This window comes from Salmo trutta, unplaced genomic scaffold (genome assembly GCF_901001165.1).
Source record: "Salmo trutta unplaced genomic scaffold, fSalTru1.1, whole genome shotgun sequence".
Classification (NCBI taxonomy): domain Eukaryota; kingdom Metazoa; phylum Chordata; class Actinopteri; order Salmoniformes; family Salmonidae; genus Salmo; species Salmo trutta.
This window is the reverse complement of record NW_021822751.1, coordinates 100,871-115,492: the sequence shown is the minus strand read 5'-3', so window position 1 is coordinate 115,492 and position 14,622 is coordinate 100,871.

Sequence of the window (14,622 nt, the reverse complement as noted above, 5' to 3'; positions counted from 1 at the left end):
AGTAACCTGACAGTTCTCTATGTGGGTTTCCTGTGGCAGTCTGAACAGTGATAGACATCCTTGAGTTAGCGGTGAGAGTGTGTTCAACTGTCCTCCTCTCCACTTAATCCCCACCATTCCCTGACTGACTAGTACATGTACATGAAAACTATAATGTGGAGAGAGAGAGAGAGGGAGAGAGAGAGAGGGAGGGAAAGAGGGAGGGAGAGAGAGAGGGAGGGATAGAGAGAGAGAGAGAGGGAGGGAGAGAGGGAGGAGAGGGAGGGAGAGAGAGAGAGGGAGGGAAAGAGGGAGGGAGAGAGAGAGAGAGAGGGATAGAGAGAGAGAGAGAGGGAGGGAGAGAGGGAGGAGAGGGAGGGAGAGAGAGAGAGGGGGAGGGAGAGAGGGAGGAGAGGGAGGGAGAGAGAGAGGGGGAAGGGGTAGAGAAATAGGGAAATGGGAAAGGGGGAGAGAGAGAGGTGAAAAGACAGAGAAATGGATAGACGGAAGAGAGAGAGAGAGAAAGGAGGAAGAGCGAGAGAGAAAGAGAGAGAGAAAGAGAGAGAGAAAGGAGGAACAAAGGGTGGTGAGAGAGAGAGAAAGAGTTGAAAATAGAGAAAAGGATGGAGGGAAGAGGGAGAAAAAGAGAGAGAGGTGGGTGGGTGGGTAAAGAGGGAATGATTCTTAATTAAAAGAGTCATATACTGCCATCGTCTCAACAATATGGATTCACTGATGACTGATGGAATGATAAAATAGATTAAAAAGTGGAATCAATCATTCACATAGCGTGTGTGTGTGTGTGTGTGTGTGTGTGTGTGCGTGCGTGCGTGTGCGTGTGTGTGTGTGTGAGTGTGTGTGTGTGTGTGTGTGTGTGCGTGTGTGTGGCCATCACTTGAATGACATTTCCCCATTGAAACTAGTTCATTAAATATTGATAGTTGCATTAAATGGTCTCAGTGGGACTGTCTTCTTATTCTGAAAGAACATGAACGTCATACATAGCCAAGCTATTGTTTTCACGATAGCAGAATTTTGTCTTCAAAATCGATATCATCACGATACTCGATACCAAAAGGATACCAAATCTATTCTACATATTAGCCAATTAATAAAGTGAATGAATAAAGTTTTGGGTGATAATCAGCTTTGAAATCAGCATATTTTGCATTATGGTTCGCATATTATCACAAACAAAGTATTAAATCAAATCAAATCAAATGTTATTTGTCACATGCGCCGAATACAACAGGTGTAGACCTTACAGTGAAATGCTTACCTACAAGCCCTTAACCAACAATGCAGTTATAAGAAAACACCTACAAAAAAATAATTTTAAAAGAAAGAGATAAGAAAAAAATAATTTAAGATCAGCAGTAAATAACAATATCGGGGCTAATTACAGGGAGTACCGGTACAGAGTCAATATGTCAATGTGAGGGGGCACCGGTGTCGAGGTAATTGAGATAATTATGTACATGCAGGTTGTTAAAGTGGCTTTGCATAGACAATAACAGAGAGTAGCAGCAGTGTATGGCGGGGTAGCCATTTAGTCTGGGTAGCCATTTGATTAGCTGTTCAGGAGTCTTATGGCTTAGGGGTAGAAGGTGTTTAGAAGCATCTTGGACCTAGACTTGGCGCTCCGGTACCGCTTACCATGCGGTAGCAGAGAGAACAGTCTATGATTAGGGTGGCTGGAGTATGAGGATTTTTAGGGCCTTCCTCTGACACCGCCTGGTATAGAGGTCCTGGATGGGAGGAAGCTTGGCCCGGTGATGTACTGGGCCGTTCGCACTACCCTCTGTACTGCCTTGCTGTCAGAGGCCGAGCAGTTGCCATACCATGCAGTGATGCAACCGTCAGGATGCTCTCGATGGTGCAGCTGTAAAATCTTTTGAGGATCTAAGGACTCATGCTAAATCTTTCAGTCTCCTGAGGGGGAATAGGTCTTGTCGTGCCCTCTTCACGACTGTCTTGGTGTGCTTGGACCATGTTAGTTTGTTGTTGATGTGGACACCAAGGAACTTGAAGATCTCAACTTGCTCCACTACAGCCCCATCGATGAGAATGGGGGCATGCTCGGTCCTCCTTTTCATGTAGTCCACTATCATCTCCTTTGTCTTGATCACGTTGAGGGAGAGGTTGTTGTCCTTGCACCACACGGTCAGGTCTCTGACCTCCTCCCTATAGGCTGTCTCATCATTGTCGGTGATCTCATCGTTGTTGGTGTCGAACACTCTTGTGTCATCAGCAAACTTAATGATGGTGTTGGAGTTGTGCCTGGCCATGCAGTCATGAGTGAACAGGAGGGGACTGAGCACACACCCCTGAGGGGCCCCCTTGTTGAGGATCAGCGTGGCGGATGTGTTGTTACCTACCCTTACCACCTGGGGGCGGCCCGTCAGGAAGTCTAGGATCCAGTAGCAGAGGGAAGTGTTTAGTCCCAGGGTCCTTAGCTTAGTGATGAGCTTTGAGGGCACTATGGTGTTGAACGCTGAGCTGCAGTCAATGAATATCATTCTCACATAGGTGTTCCTTTTGTCCAGGAGTTTCTGGGATAGTGGTGTTGATGTGAGCCTGACCAGCCTCTCAAAGCATTTAATGGCTACAGTAGTGAGTGCTACGGGTCGGTAGTCATTTAGGCAGGATACCTTAGTGTTCTTGGGCACAGGGTCTATGGTGGTCTGCTTGAAACATGTTGGTATTACAGACTCAGACAGGGAGAGGTTGAAAATTTCAGTGAAGACCTTTGCCAGTTGGCCAGAGCATGCTCGGAGTACACATCTTGGTAATCCGTCTGGCCCAGCGGCCTTGTGAATATTAAAGGTCTTACTCACATTGGCTGCGGAGAGCGTGATCACACAGTCATCCGGAACAGTTGATGCTCTCATGCATGTTTCAGTGGTCCTTGACTCGAAGTGAGCATAGAAGTTATTTAGGTCATCTGGTGTCACTGGGCAGCTCTCAGCTGTGCTTTCCTTTGTAGTTTGCAAGTCCTGCCACATTCGACTACCGTCCGAGCCGGCATAGTACGATTCAGTCTTAGTCCTGTATTGACGCTTTGCCTGTTTGATAGTTCGTCGAAGACTGGTTGCACATTTAACATGTTGATACAAATGAGGTAAAATTGATTTAAGGTTCCCTGCATTAAAGTCACCTTCCACTAGGAGCGCCGCCTCTGGATGAGCGTTTTCCTGTTTGCTTATGGCGGAATACAGCTCATTTAGTGCGGTTTTAGTTCCAAATTCGCTCTGTGGTGGTATGTAGACAGCTACGAAAAATACAAATGAAAACTCTCTGGGTAAATAGTGTGGTCACCAGCTTATCATAAGGTACACTACCTCAGGCGAGCAAAACTTTGAGACTTCCTTAGATATCGTGTACCAGCTCTTGTTTCCATAAATGCATAGGCCTCCGCCCCGTGTCTTACCAGAGGCTGCTGTTCTGTCTTGCCGATAGAGTGTATAACCCGCCAGCTCTATGTTCTTAATGGTGTCGTTCACCAACGACTCGACGAATCATAAAATATGACCGTTTTTTTGTCCCGTTGGTAGGAATAGTAATGTTTTGTGAATAGTAATGAACAGTTTCAATATTTCTACATGCCGTGTTGTATTATTCAAGTGTGTTAAGTCCTGTGTAGCATGGGGAGCTAACACGACGAAGGCCAGACTCCCAGTTAGTTCAGCGGTTCCTCAGGACAGACTAGAGTCAGTACGAGAGGGGAGCTAACGTGATGCAGCCAGTGAGTTCAGCGGTTCCTCAGGACAGACTAGAGTCAGCAGGAGAGGGGAGCTAACGTGATGCAGCCAGTGAGTTCAGCGGTTCCTCAGGACAGACTAGAGTCAGCAGGAGAGGGGAGCTAACGTGATGCAGCCAGTGAGTTCAGCGGATCCTCAGGACAGACTAGAGTCAGTAGGAGAGGGGAGCTAACGTGATGCAGCCAGTGAGTTCAGCGGATCCTCAGGACAGACTAGAGTCAGTAGGAGAGGGGAGCTAACGTCATGCAGCCAGTGAGTTCAGTGGTTCCTCAGGACAGACTTGATCCTCTCAATCTGTAGACGGCGTGAGACACAATTGACAGAAGTACAGAAAGTTTAAAAATGTGACTACCGAACCGCTTGTCATGTTCTACTATGGACAACGTAGTGGAGCTTGAGTATAGCAACACTAATCCCTGCCTCCTCCTATTTCTCCTGCTCCTCCTACTCATCCCCCTTCTCACACCTCTTTTCCATTACATTTTTCCTCCTCTCCCTCTCCTCTTTTCCACCTCTTCTCTTCCTAGATTTGACATATGTTTACGTTGCCAAAGCTAGTGAAAAAACCAATGAAGGAAAGTGAAATAAACAATCATAAATGAACAGTAAACATTACACCACACAAGAGTTCCAGCAGAATGGAGACATCTGACGTGTTATACTATTATCTGGTGTTGTAACAAGTCAAAGGAGAAAAGGGAAGATAAAGGAACAGATTAATCTAGATTGTAACGTTGTTGGTGCTCCGCTGGTTGACCTTTTCTTTCCCCCTGTCTCTCCCTCTTTCTCTCTCTCCCTCTTTCTCTCTCTCCCTCTTTCTCTCTTTCTCTCTCTCTCCCTCTTTCTCTCTCTCCCTCTTTCTCTCTCCCTCTTTCTCTCTTCCCCTTTCTCTCACTTCCTCTTTCTCTCTCTCCCTCTTTCTCTCTCTCCCTCTTTCTCTCTCCCTCTTTCTCTCACTTCCTCTTTCTCTCTCTCCCTCTTTCTCTCTCCCTCTTTCTCTCTTCCCCTTTCTCTCTCTCCCTCTTTCTCTCTCTCCCTCTTTCTCTCTCTCCTTCTCTCTTTCTCTCTCTCCCTCTTTCTTCCCCTTTCTCTCTCTCTCCCTCTTTCTCTCTTCTCTTTTTTCCCCCCTCTTCGGTCCTCTGTAGCTCAGATGGTAGAGCAAGTCTCTCGCAACGCCAGGATTGTGGGTTCGCTTCCCGAGACCACCCATACGAAGAAAAATTGCATGCTTTGGAGAAGTGTTTGCTAAATGGCATGCTGTTATACTGTTCTCTCTTTCACTCCATCTCATTCTCATCTCTCTATTTCTTCTCTCTCTTCCACTCCATCTCTCTTTTATTCCCTCACTCTTTCTCTCTCCCCTCTCTCTGTTTTCCTCTCGCCAACTCTCTCCCTCTCTCCCTCTCTCTCTCTCTCCCTCTCCTGTCTCTCTCCCTCCATCTTCCTCTCTCTCTCTGTCCAATAGAGTGATAACAACTCAACACTTTGGAATGTTCTTTGACAGAGGGGTCCAAGCATCTGTCGACTGCATCATTCTCAAACTGTGTCTGAGGGTTGCTGGTTTTTCTTAGTAGAGACAGTAGAATACAATCAATACTTTACTGTCCATTGGTTACAGAAATACGTAATTCCTTTCTCAACACCGTAAGATACATACACACGCTGAGAGGCACAGGGTCCGCCCCAGAGCAGCACCCTTAATGTGGGTGAGAGTGTATTTGGTTGGAGACTGACATTGTCAAGTAGAGAGAAGAGAGGGAGAAGAGAGATACACCAAGAGAAAAGGAAAGAGAGAGAGAGAGATAGAGGGAGAGAGGGAGAGAGAGAGAGAGAGAGAAACAAAGAGAGGGAGAGAAAAGCAGTGAGAGTAGGCTACATAATTATAGAGAGAAAAGTTATGGCCTGAAGTGTAACATTAAAGAAGTGTATCTCTGAGTAATTAGACTGTAGAGAACTGCTGTAGACTAGGAATCAGTCAAGCAGAATAACAGCACCCACAGGGAGGACAGAGGGTTGTGTTTCAATGGGTTTGGAGTTTTAGAAGGAAACGGTAGAGCAGGTACATTGCCCACAGGAATATTTACAACATGATAGAAGTAAGGAGCCATTTGTCCTCTACAGACATATGTTGGTAAGGAGCCATTTGTCCTCTACAGAGATATGTTGGTAAGGAGCCATTTGTCCTCTACAGAGATATGTTGGTAAGGAGCCATTTGTCCTCTACAGAGATATGTTGGTAAGGAGCCATTTGGCCTCTACAGAGATATGTCGGTAAGGAGCCATTTGGCCTCTACAGAGATATGTCGGTAAGGAGCCATTTGGCCTCTACAGAGATATGTCGGTAAGGAGCCATTTGGCCTCTACAGAGATATGTTGGTAAGGAGCCATTTGTCCTCTACAGAGATATGTTGGTAAGGAGCCATTTGTCCTCTACAGAGATATGTTGGTAAGGAGCCATTTGTCCTCTACAGAGATATTACACCTTTATCATCGTCTCTTTATCCTTCTGAATCTCTTCTTCCATGTCTCTTTTTAGTTATTTATTTGTTTCTCTCTCTCTCTCTCTCTCTCTTTCCTCTCTCTCTCCTCTCTCTCTCTCCTCTCTTTCTCTCTCTCTCTCTCTCTCTCTCTCTCTCTCTCTCTCTCTCTCTCTCTCTCTCTCTCTCTCTCTCTCTCTCTCTCTCTGATTTGTGTAGTGCTGAGTGAGGAAGTTTATGTTCTTGGCATTTAGCTCCTTCAGGGATCAGCAGGGTGTCGCTCCTGTGTGTGCATGGGTGTGTGCGCGCGTGTGTGTGTGTGTGTGTGTGTGTGTGTGTGTGTGTGTGTGTGTGTGTGTGTGTGTGTGTGTGTGTGTTGTGTGTGTGTGTGTGTGTGTGTGTGTGTGTGTGTGTAAGTGTATGTCTGTATCTCCACACAGCTGGAAAGCAGAGCCGAGTTAAGTATGTGTGTGTGTTCTCTATGTTAACGACAGGAGAGAAACAAATGACAGAGGATAAAGTAATCACACACCTCTCTCCTCTCCACCCTTCACCTTTCTATCAACTCTTCTGGCAGCCAGCTTGACCTCCTGACCTCTCCTGACCTCTCACAATCCCAGGGTTAAACACCGTAATGTTTTGTTTTCCTCTAGAAGACTGAAGATCCAGTCAACGTGAGTTACCATTGTAGAACTACACATGGTACTTAGTTTATTACTGCTAGTGGTGGTGAGTTACCATGGTTACACATGGTTCTTAGTTTATTACTGCTAGTGGTGGTGAGTTACCATGGTTACACATGGTTCTTAGTTTATTACAGCTAGTGGTGTTGAGTTACCATGGTTACACATGGTTCTTAGTTTATTACAGCTAGTGGTGTTGAGTTACCATGGTTACACATGGTTCTTAGTTTATTACTGCTAGTGGTGTTGAGTTACCATGGTTACACATGGTTCTTAGTGTATTACTGCTAGTGGTGTTGAGTTACCATGGTTACACATGGTTCTTAGTTTATTACAGCTAGTGGTGTTGAGTTACCATGGTTACACATGGTTCTTAGTTTATTACAGCTAGTGGTGTTGAGTTACAATTTTAATTTTTTGAATTTTTTATTTCACCTTTATTTAACCAGGTAGGCCAGTTGAGAACAAGTTCTCATTTACAACTGCGACCTGGCCAAGATAAAGCAAAGCAGTGTGACAGAAACAACACAGAGTTACACATGGAATAAACAAGCATACAATCAATAACTAAATCGAAAAAAGTCTACATACAGTGTGTGCAAATGGTGTGAGGAGGTAAGGCAATACATAGGCCATAGTAGCAAAGTAATTACAATTTAGCAGATTAACACTGAAATGATAGATGAGCAGATGATGATGAGCAGATGATGGTGTGTAAGTAGTGATACTGGTGTGCAAAAGAGCAGCAAAGTAAATAAAAACAATATGGGGATGAGGTAGGCAGATTGGGTGGGCTATTTACAGATGGACTATGTACAGCTGCAGCGATCGGTTAGCTGCTCAGATAGCTGATGTTTAAAGTTCGTGAAGTCTCCAGCTTCAGCAATTTTTTCAATTCGTAGCAGTCACTGGCAGCAATTGGGGATGACCAGTGAGATATACCTGCTGGAACGTGTGCTACGGGTGGGTGTTGTTATGGTGACCAGTGAGCTGAGGTAAGGCGGAGCTTTACCTAGCATAGACTTATAGATGACCTGGAGCCAGTGGGTCTGGCGACGAATATGTAGCGAGGGCCAGCCGACTAGAGCATACAGGTCGCAGTGGTGGGTGGTATAAGGGGCTTTGGTAACAAAACAGATGGCACTGTGATAGACTGCATCCAGTTTGCTGAGTAGAGTATTGGAAGCTATTTTGTAGATGACATCGCCGAAGTCGAGGATCGGTAGGATAGTCAGTTTTACTAGGGTAAGTTTGGCGGTGTGAGTGAAGGAGGCTTTGTTTTGCGAAATAGAAAGCCGATTCTAGATTTGATTTTGGATTGGAGATGTTTGATATGAGTCTGGAAGGAGAGTTTACATTTTAGCCAGACACCTAGGTATTTGTAGTTGTCCATGTATTCTAGGTCAGAGCCCTCCAGAGTAGTAATACTAGTCGGGCGGGCGGGTGCGGGCATCGAACGGTTGAAAAGCATGTATTTGGTTTTACTAGCGTTTAAGAGCAGTTGGAGGCCATGGAAGGAGTGTTGTATTCCATTAAAGCTCGTTTGGAGGTTAGTTAACACAGTGTCCAAAGAAGGGCCAGATGTATACAGAATGTTGTCGTCTGCTTAGAGGTGGATCAGGGAATCACCCGCAGCAAGAGCGACATCGTTGATATATACAGAGAAAAGAGACGGCCCGAGAATTGAACCCTGTGGTACCCCCATAGAGACTGCCAGAGGTCCGGACAACAGGCCCTCCGATTTGACACTGAATTCTGTCTGCGAAGTATTTGGTGAACCAGGTGAGGCAATCATTTGAGAAACCAAGGCTATTGAGTCTGCCGATAAGTTACACATGGTTCTTAGTTTATTACTGCTAGTGGTGTTGAGTTACCATGGTTACACATGGTTCTTAGTTTATTACTGATAGGGGTGTTGAGTTACCATGGTTACACATGGTTCTTAGTTTTTAACTGCTAGTCGTGTTGAGTTACCATGGTTACACATGGTTCTTAGTTTATTGCTGATAGGGGTGTTGAGTTACCATGGTTACACATGGTGCTTAGTTTTTAACTGCTAGTCGTGTTGAGTTACGTGGTTTTGGGCTGCGTGACACATTTCAGTGTGTGTGATTCCCCTCTTCTCCTTTGATAGACCACAGATGTTTCCCAATGTTATCCAAATTTAAAGCTGCTACAATGAAACAATGTTTGTGCTGCGTGTCATGCCAGTCATATTAACACATCTGGAGGGGCTACTGTTGTAAAATTCTGGTAACTTTCCCAAGATTCCCATGGCCTTCCCCGTGGCTCAGTTGGTAGAGCATGGTGTGTGCATCGCCAGGGTTGTGGGTTCGGTTCCCACGGGGGGCCAGTACAAAAAAAAAAATATTAAAAAAAAAAAAGAAATTTTTGTAAAAATACATGAATTAAAATGTATGAAATGTATGCATTCACTACTGTAAGTCGCTCTGGATAAGGTGTCTGCTAAATGACTAAAATGTAATCCAGAAATCACATTTGGAAGATTCCCAGAATCAGGAAGCAATAGGCAAGAAATCAGGAGTCCTCCAACCAGGATTTCTGTAAAACCTGGGAATTTTGGGACAGTTTTTTGCAAACCTATGAGGAGCAGACCTCAGAATCCCAGGAACCTCTGCTCCAAACTCTGACCTTTAACATAACATGTACCAACACACACACACAATGCACAACAAAGCCTTCACATGAAGAATGTCTCTGGTCACAGCCAACTCTCAGATCTGTCTTTGCACACTGCTGGACCAGCATTTCTATTTTCTCTCAACACCTCACCGTCTTGCTCTCTCCTTCTTTCTCTTTCTCTCTCAATCTCTCTTTACGGCTCTTTCTCTCAACACCTCTGTCTGGTCCCTCCATCTCTCTCCTCTCTTTCTCTCTCGTTTTTCTGTCACACCCTTCCATCTCTCTCCTCTCTTTCTCTCTCTTTTTTCTGTCACACCCCTCCATCTCTCCCTCTTCTTCTTCTCAGTCAGTCCCTCCTCATTTCTCTTTCTCACTCACTCACTCACTCACTCACTCACTCACTCACTCACTCACTCACTAACTCACTCACTCACTCACTCACTCACTAACTCACTCACTCACTCACTCACTCACTAACTCACTCACTCACTAACTCACTCACTCACTCACTAACTCACTCACTCACTCGCTAACTCACTCACTCACTCACTCACTCACTCACTCACTCACTAACTCACTCACTAACTCACTAACTCACTCACTCACTCACTCACTCACTCACTCACTCACTCACTCACTCACTAACTAACTCACTAACTCACTAACTCACTAACTCACTCACTAACTCACTCACAACTCACTAACTCACTGACTAACTCACTAACTCACTGACTAACTCACTAACTCACTAACTCACTCACTAACTCACTAACTCACTGACTAACTCACTAACTCACTAACTAACTCACTAACTCACTGACTCACTAACTCACTCACTCACTCACTGACTCACTGACTCACCCAATTCAATTTAAGGGCTTTATTGTCATGGGAAACATACGTTCACATTGACAAACCAAGTGAAATAGATAATAAACTAAAGTTTAAATGAACAGTAAACATTACACTCACAAGTTTCAAAGGAATGGAGACATTTCATATGTCATATGTCTATATACAGTGTTGTAACGATGTGCAAATAGTTAAAGTACAAAAGGGGAAATAAATTAACATAACTATGGGTTGTATTTACAATGGTGTTTGTTCTTTGCTGGTTGCCCTGTTCCTGTCACTCACTCACTAACTCATTAGCTCACTAACTCACTCAATAACTCAGTAACTCAATAACTAACTCACTAAGTCAATAACTAACTCACTAACTCACTAACTAACTCACTAACTCACTAACTAACTCACTCACTCACTCACTCAGTAACTCACTAACTCACTCACTCACTAACTCACTAACTAACTCACTAACTAACTCACTCACTCACTCAGTAACTCAGTAACTCACTAACTCACTCACTCAGTAACTCAGTAACTCACTAACTCACTCACTCAGTAACTCAGTAACTCGCTAACTCACTAACTCACTCTATCCATCCCGTTCTTTGATGCTACCTGGAATTCTTTCACCATTCCTGCACTCACTCTCTCTTTCATTCGCTTGCCCCCTCTCTCTCCCTCCCTCTCTGGTTCTCACCCTCCCTTAGTTTATTACTCTTGCTCTCCATCTTTCCATCTCATTTTATCTTTCTTCTTCCCCCTCTCTCTCCTTCCGTCAGTATGTGTGTGTGTGTGTGTGTGTGTGTGTATGTGTGTGTGTGTGTGTGTGTGATCGTGCGATCGTGTGATCATGTGGTGAGCTCCATGTCTGGAGGAGTGATCAGGAGGAGCCGAGGGACGGCGAGGCTATCAGAGTCCAGGGTAAAGACCAGGGGAGGGACGGTGAGGCCCAGAGAGGCTATCAGAGTCCAGGGTAAAGACCAGGGGAGGGACGGTGAGGCCCAGAGAGGCTATCAGAGTCCAGGGTAAAGACCAGGGGAGGGACGGTGAGGCCCAGAGAGGCTATCAGAGTCCAGGGTAAAGACCAGGGGAGGGACGGTGAGGCCCAGAGAGGCTATCAGAGTCCAGGGTAAAGACCAGGGGAGGGACGGCGAGACCCAGAGAGGCTATCAGAGTCCAGGGTAAAGACCAGGGGAGGGACGGTGAGGCCCAGAGAGGCTATCAGAGTCCAGGGTAAAGACCAGGGGAGGGACGGCGAGGCCCAGAGAGACTATCAGAGTCCAGGGTAAAGACCAGGGGAGGGACGGTGAGGCCCAGAGAGGCTATCAGAGTCCAGGGTAAAGGTTGCTGGTTTGAATCCCTGAGCCGAACAGGTGAAACATCTTGCTGTGTTCTAGTGTACTATAAGATGGTTCTAGTGTACGAAGGAGATGGCTTTCCTATTCTGACCACTTTGCACCGTGATATTCAAGATTACAACTACCTTTCTAGGGGTTCTGATGCTTCTAGCCTTGATTTGCATTTTGGATAACATATCAACAGTATTTCACATTTTTAGGTGTATAATATTGCTTACTAGGTGTTGTCCAATGAATTCTGTAACCCCTCCATCTTCAAACCAGGGTTGATTTTAAAAAGCTGTTCAAAAGAGAACATTATACAGACGAAACGTGTCAGAGTTTTTATTCTTTGTTTCCATTGAACATGCCACACAAATAAAGGCATTTAATTCATTATATGAAGAGTGCCTTGGTCCTCCTTTCTTTTTTAAGGGATGAATCTGTCAATGTGCTTTTGAGCAAGGCACTTAATCCTAGCTGCTTCTGTAAGTCCCTCTGGATAACAGCGTCTGCTAAATGACTAACATGTAAATGTAGAAAGAGACAGGCAGTGGAGAGATAGAGTGGGGGAGGAGGAGGAGGAGGAGAGACAGAGACAGGGCTTGTTCATATGATCCTGCTGCTGGCTAAGACCAGGTGTGACTGCTTCTCTGGGTGGTTCTCCTTTTCTCTGTGTGTGTGTGTGTGTGTGTGTGTGTGTGTGTGTGTGTGTGTGTGTGTGTGTGTGTGTGTGTGGTGTGTGTGTGTGTGTGTGTGTGTGTGTGTGTGTGTGTGTGGTTGTGTGTGTGTGTAGTTGTGTGTGTGTGTGTGCACTCATTCATATATCGAATGTGATTTTATATGCATTTAAATCTGGATGAAGCCTTTGGGCTGTAACTGAACATTAATAGAATAGCAGCATAATCCTGAGTGACAGATGAAGCTCCAGTGCTTTGATTAGAGCTGGTTCTCTAGTAGTGTATTTTATACCACAATGAAGTCTCCTACTGACCACCTGTAGCCAAGCCAGCAGGGACACCATGCAGTCAACTACTGATTACCTGTAGCCAAGCCAGCACGGACACCATTAAGTCTACTACTGACCACCTGTAGCCAAGCCAGCAGGGACACCATGTAGTCTACTACTGACTACCTGTAGCCAAGCCAGCACAGACACCATGCAGTCTACTACTGACTACCTGTAGCCAAGCCAGCACAGACACCATGCAGTCTACTACTGATTACCTGTAGCCAAGCCAGCACAGACACCATGCAGTCTACTACTGATTACCTGTAGCCAAGCCAGCACGGACACCATGCAGTCAACTACTGACCACCTGTAGCCAAGCCAGCAGGGACACCATGCAGTCTACTACTGACCACCTGTAGCCAAGCCAGCACGGACACCATGCAGTCAACTACTGACCACCTGTAGCCAAGCCAGCACGGACACCATGCAGTCTACTACTGACTACCTGTAGCCAAGCCAGCAGGGACACCATGCAGTCTACTACTGACCACCTGTAGCCAAGCCAGCAGGAACACCATGCAGTCTACTACTGACTACCTGTAGCCAAGCCAGCAGGAACACCATGCAGTCTACTACTGACTACCTGTAGCCAAGCCAGCAGGAACACCATGCAGTCTACTACTGACTACCTGTAGCCAAGCCAGCACGGACACCATGCAGTCTACTACTGATCACCTGTAGCCAAGCCAGCACGGACACCATGCAGTCTACTACTGACTACCTGTAGCCAAGCCAGCAGGGACACCATGCAGTCTACTACTGACTAACTGTAGCCAAGCCAGCACGGACACCATGCAGTCTACTACTGATCACCTGTAGCCAAGCCAGCAGGGACACCATGCAGTCTACTACTGACCACCTGTAGCCAAGCCAGCACAGACACCATGAAGTCTACTACTGACTACCTGTAGCCAAGCCAGCACGGACACCATGCAGTCTACTACTGACCACCTGTAGCCAAGCCAGCACGGACACCATGTAGTCTACTACTGACTACCAGTAGCCAAGCCAGCACAGACACCATGAAGTCTACTACTGACTACCTGTAGCCAAGCCAGCACGGACACCATGTAGTCTACTACTGACTACCTGTAGCCAAGCCAGCACGAACACCATGCACCATGCAGATAGTAATGAACAGGGGAGTTAGATCACAGAGAGAGAGAGAGGGCAGAAGACTGAGAGAAAGAGACTGGAGAAGAGGGGATGACAGGGGGGACTGTGTGTGTGTGTGTGTGTGTGTGTGTGTGTGTGTGTGTGTGTGTGTGTGTGTGTGTGTGTGTGTGTGTGTGTGTGTGTGTGTGTGTGTGTGTGTGTGTGTGTGTGTGTGTGTGTGTGTACATGTGCCTGCCTCTGTGTTCATGCTGTGTGAGATACCAGTGTGGAAAGTCCATTAAGAAATGTCATTCATTTTGTTCTCAGGGTCTCACTTATACACACGCTGTACCTCTCTCTTCTATTCTCCCTCTTCCTCTATCAGCCCTGCCTCTCGTCTCTGCCTCCTTCACCTCTCCCTCCTTAAATTCATCTGACAGACATCAGACAGAGACAGAGACATGCTGTTAAATTCATCTGACAGACATTAGACAGAGACAGAGATATGCTGTTAAATTAATCTGACAGACATCAGACAGACAGAGATATGCTGTTAAATTAATCTGACAGACATCAGACAGAGACAGAGATATGCTGTTAAATTAATCTGACAGACATCAGACAGAGACAGAGATATGCTGTTAAATTAATCTGACAGACATCAGACAGAGACAGAGATATGCTGTTAAATTAATCTGACAGACATCAGACAGAGACAGAGATATGCTGTTAAATTAATCTGACAGACATCAGACAGAGACAGAGACAGAGATATGCTGTTAAATT